The following is a 5,498-nucleotide window of genomic DNA, read 5'->3' as shown; positions in this document are numbered from 1 at the left end:
AAAAATGCTGAGTCATCGACCTGAGTTTGGTTAGATGGCTGAAAGGGACCAAGTGTGAAAACACCCTTAGTCAGTGTTTCCCAACCTTTCTTGAGCCACGGCACATATTTTACATTCGAAAAATCCCACGGCACACCCATACATGTCAACCTTTGGTCAATCAAACCTGTATAACCAACCTCCAAAATCCGTATTTCCCTTATAAAATCTGTATAAGATGCAAATTAAAATAATTTACCTAAAATTTGAATGATAATTAACAGTGATATATCCCAGTTACTTTTTATTCAATATTAATAACAATAAACCTTCAGAATGAATACAAAGCTCCAAAGTTTGACAAAAACACAAAGTGTTATCAGCGTAGTTACGAAGGAAATACTTCGTTGTTTGGAGACAGGTTTCACCAAGCGGCTATTATGCGCGAGACTTCATATTAGCCACAAAGTCAGGAAAATCTGTTCGTAAAATTACGTTATAATGACCAAATACAATGAAAAGTATTTTTCCAGTCTCACCTGTGAAAGGTAATCCCATGTGATCTCGTTTGGACGGTAAACCTGTTGGTCCACACAGCAACGGATTCAGGTGAATCCGATACAATTGTTTATCGTTTCGGCCTGGCGTCCACACGGCACCGGCGTTTTGGGTGCCCCAAAACACAATCTTTTGAGAACGGATTCCAAAGTGGAAAGATCTGGCAACGTTGCCGTTGCGAAGTCGTCTGGATGAGTAGAACGGATTTGTTTACGATGACATCACAACCACATGACTGTCAGTGCTTCACGCCGGTTAGAAGTGTAACGAACTCGATGCGAGTTGTCAACAAATCCTATAACTTGGTTCATGAAACGCGCTTACAAAATATTTTCACTGTGAATATTTATTGTGTAATGGTGCAAAGTGAGAGAGAGAGAGAGAGAGAGAGAGAGAGAGAGAGAGAATAGCCCTTAGGGCAGAGTCAATCCCACCAGCAAAAATAGGGAAAAAAAGGAGCGATCTCACCTCTTCAGATGTTGGTTTAAGTCCTACAATACATTCCTCAAAAAGGGCATAGAAGAACAAATTAATCCATCAATGTGTAGCATTCAATTTATTCCGGACCATTAAAGACGCCGCCTTCCGCGTAGAATCATACGTCATCCTCGCCGCCATATTGGATGGGGAAAAGCGGAGAATAAAGATGCCTCATTCATGTGCTGTGTTTAACTGTACCAACAGGTTTGCCGTCCAAACGAGATCACATGGGATTACCTTTCACAGGTGAGACTGGAAAAATACTTTTCATTGTATTTGGTCATTATAATGTAATTTTACGAACAGATTTTCCTGACTTTGTGGCTAATATGAAGTCTCGCACATAATAGTTTATGCGCATGCGTCCTTACTTCTTCTATTGTTCTGGTGTCTCCGAAGGGACCGTCTTACAGCACCCCTGGAGGTGTGGCATGTGTATTGCATCGTTTTCAGCAAGCGTTGCGTTGCCATATGGACCTGATATTTTACTGATCGTTGCCCATGTGGACGCGATATTTTTTTAAATAACATCTCGTTGCCGTTGTCGTGTGGATGTAGCCTAAGCCACACACCCATAGTCCAATACAGATCTAATGAGGCTAATATAAATAGTTTTCATGGCTGGCCTATTTGCACCCCAATCCACTCCACGCAAGCATCGCATCACATTTAAAACTTTTTTACATTTCTCAATCATCTTCTGTATATGTACAGACCATGTTAGCCTCTTATCAAACCATAGGCCTAAATATTTGAAGTAATCAACTCTTTCTAGCTCTGTGCCAGATATCTTCAACTTTAAGTCTAGAGGAATAATCTTCCTGGTAAATAATACTGTTTTACTGGCTGTCCACACGGCAACGGATTCAGGTGAATCCGATAAAATTTTTTATCGTTTCAGCCTGGTGTCCACACGGCACCAGCGTTTTGGGTAGTCCAAAACGATATTTTTTGAGAACGGTTTCCAGAGTGGAAAAATCTGGCAACGGCGCCGTTGCGAAGTCATCTGGATGAGTAGAACGGATTTGTTTACGATGACGTCACAACCACATGACTAGAAGAAGGGGTTTATGCGCATGCGTCCTACTTCTTCTATTGTTCTGGTGTCACCGATGGGACTGTCTTACAGCACACGTAGAGGTGTGGCATGTGTATTGCATCGTTTTCAGCAAGCGTTGTGTTGCCATATGTACCTGATATTTTACTGATCCGTTGGCCATGTGGACACGATATTTTTTTTACCCGCTAAAAAAAAATTTCGTTGCCATTATCGTGTGGATGTAGCCTTAGTCTTATCTATTGAAATTCTAAATCCCCATTCAAGGGCCCACTTTTGGACAGCATCCACTGACTGCTGCATCTTATTCACAATAAAGTTAACATTTCTACCCCTCTTCCACATAGCCCCATCATCTGCAAACAATGCAGCATTAACTGATCTCTGTAAATCTTTAAAAACATCATTGATTATAATCAAGAATAGTACTGGGCTGATAATACTACCTTGAGGCATACCATTCTCAACTATATACTCATTACTAAATTCTTCATTAATTTTAACTATAATTCTCCTACCAGATAAGAATTCTCTAACCCACTGGAACATTCTTCCTTTAATTCCCATCTGTTACAACTTAATAAGAAAACCCTCTCTCCAGACCATGTCATAGGCCTTTTTAACATCAAAAAATATGGCCAAAACGGTCTCTTTATTAACCTGAGCTTTCTTTATTGAGTCCTCCAGGGCAACTATAGACCCTTCCCACTGACGTCACCGGAAATAAACAAACCCTGCGCCATATTGGAAGACCAAATCCGGTTTTCAGAAAAGGAAAGAAAATAAACGCAGGGTCGAAAATACAAAAAAGGAGGCAGAAAAAAGCAAAACGAGTTAAGGTAGGACAAATGGTTACTTTTCTGAGGCAGCCCGCCGTGGCTGCAGGCTTTCAGTTGTGTCATTGAATGGTTACTTTTCTGTGGCAGCCCGCCGTGGCTGCCTGCAGGCTTATTTATTATAGCCCATTTAGTTAAAATAGTTGATATAAAATGTTTATAGTTATAGTTATGTGATGGTTGTCCTCAGTGTTCGAACTATGCCGATATTTTTGGGGGGTCCCTTTTTTTCCCTGGGGGGGGTGCTTGCGCTTGTCTTGGAGCGCGGATCTCCAAACACACGAGAAGCCTATCTTACGCCCATATCACGCGGACTCCACACCTCCACACACGCATCGCGTCTGAAGTCATAACTCATCAGGGGAAATCGTGTCCGCATTGGCATGTTCAAAAAACAACCTCGCGTCAACAATATCACACGCAAGAACAAAAAAAACAGTCAGGCTACTCAACAACCAACCTGGCAGCAGCAGTCGTTGTCATATCAGTTTATTTTATCTTTGATGTAAACACAACACTTCGGATATGCAAATGCTTCCCGTTACACACGATTGCTATGTCAATAAACATCATTTTGCCAATATTTTAGAGACCCCCCAACATTTCCCAAATCATGTTTTCAAGGGATCTCATGTCTGTTTCAGGGGATCTCGGATCACCCGAGTACCCCCGTAGTTCGAACACTGGTTGTCCTGATTTAGACTGGTGTTTTTTTTTTTTTTTGGGGGGGGGGGGGGGGGGGGTTGCGCGATGTTGCACCTGGGTCCAGATTAGGGCAGAACCGGCCCTGGCTACATTTCAGGTGTAGTTTGTTTTATGTATGTATGTACTTGCATAGATGTGTATTTGGTCTTCCAATATGGCAACTACCGAAATCTCACGGCGCGGTGACGTCATGCGGGAAGGGTCTATTGGATCCATAGTTCCCCTTCCCTTCCTAAAACCACTCTGGTAGCTATGTAATAGATTTCTAGTTTCTAACCAGTAGACCAGCCTGTCATTAACCATTCTTTCCATTACTTTACCCATTTGAGAAGTTAATGCTATAGGTCTGTAGTTACTTTGGTACTTTGCATCTTTCCCAGGTTTCCTAATAGGGATGATAATAGACTGCTTCCATTCTGCTGGGATGACTCCTTTTGTCCACACCTTATTGAATAAGGTCGACACCACCTCCTTCCCTTTATCAGTCAAATTCTCCAACATTGTGTAACAGATCATATCCTTCCCTGGGGTAGACTTTCCAACTTTCTTTAATGCACTATTAAGTTCTTGTAAGTTGAAAGGTGTATTTAAAATTTCCCCATCTCCTGTCTCTTCAAATAAAACATCCCTGTACTTTCCTATTGTCATTTCTCTTCCTCTTTTCTCCTCATGAGTGAGGTTCTCCAAGCTATGTACCTTTACCAATGCCTTTGCTATGGCCTCAGCTTTATCTTTACTATTTGTAAAGACTCTTTGATCATCAATCATTACTGGATACTCAAAATCCCTCCCATTGCCTCTCATTTTCTTAATCATGTTCTAGACACTTTGAATTGGAGTTGTTCTTTCTATTGAATCACAAAACTTTTTCCAATACTCCCTTTTTGTATTCTTGACTGTTTGCCTCACCACAGCTTGACACTGTTTGTATTTCGTCAAGTTTCCAAAATTTAGAGTTTGCTTTAAAGTTCTAAAAGCTTTATTACGGTCCCTAACAGCCCTACTACATTCCTCAGACCACCAAGGAACAATCCTTCCCTTTCTACCTGACTTTGACTTGGGAATGGTTAGTTCAGCAGCCCTAATTATGTTGTTTGTAACAGAATAGCACATAGAGTCAACACTGGCATTAGCTCCAATACCCATTAGACTGCTCTCACTGATGACTGAAAATGTTTCCCAATCTGCTTCTCTTAAAATCCATCTCTCCTTTCTTACCACCTGATCTCTTATTAGTTCTATCTCAAACTGAACCACAACAGGATAGTGATCACTACCCAGTGTACTGTAATTTAATACCTCCCAACTACATCTGCCAGCTAAAGTTTGAGAAACTATTGTGAGGTCTATACATAGTTTTCACTGACGTCACGGCATTCCAGGGAATGCCCTCCAGCCGCCATCTTGTGGGGCAAACAAAACAGACCATCGCCATTACCGGCTACGTTATCTCGGACGAATTTATGAAGTTATATAGTCAGTTTTCTAAAATAAAGATCAATGTCGGCAAAATCAAGCAAACAGAAGTATATAGATACATTAGACGACATCTCATGACAATGGTATGCAGCCAAACTGGCCTTGATTGGGGGAATTGACCCCTACGAAGTGAACAAAGATGCATTTTCAAGTGACTATGCAGGGCTGCCAAAGCCTGAAACTGCCAAAGCCTGCTCCAAAGCCTGAAACTGACTTCATCAAACTTTAAAGGCTGTCTGATATATACAACTTTATATATTCTAGCATTAAATAGACTGTGGCGGATGCCACCTTTTTCACGGCTGAATCGCACAGATCCGATTTTTTTTTTAGGGGGGGGGCGTTGGAGTGTCTGATTATAATTTCAAAGTAAATTCTGTATTAAAATTACTAAATAAGCAAAT

The sequence above is a fragment of the Neoarius graeffei genome, chromosome 13, assembly GCF_027579695.1.
Source record: "Neoarius graeffei isolate fNeoGra1 chromosome 13, fNeoGra1.pri, whole genome shotgun sequence".
NCBI classification, from domain to species: Eukaryota; Metazoa; Chordata; class Actinopteri; order Siluriformes; family Ariidae; genus Neoarius; species Neoarius graeffei.
The sequence above is the reverse complement of the archived record's forward strand: the minus strand, read 5'-3'. Positions refer to the sequence as shown.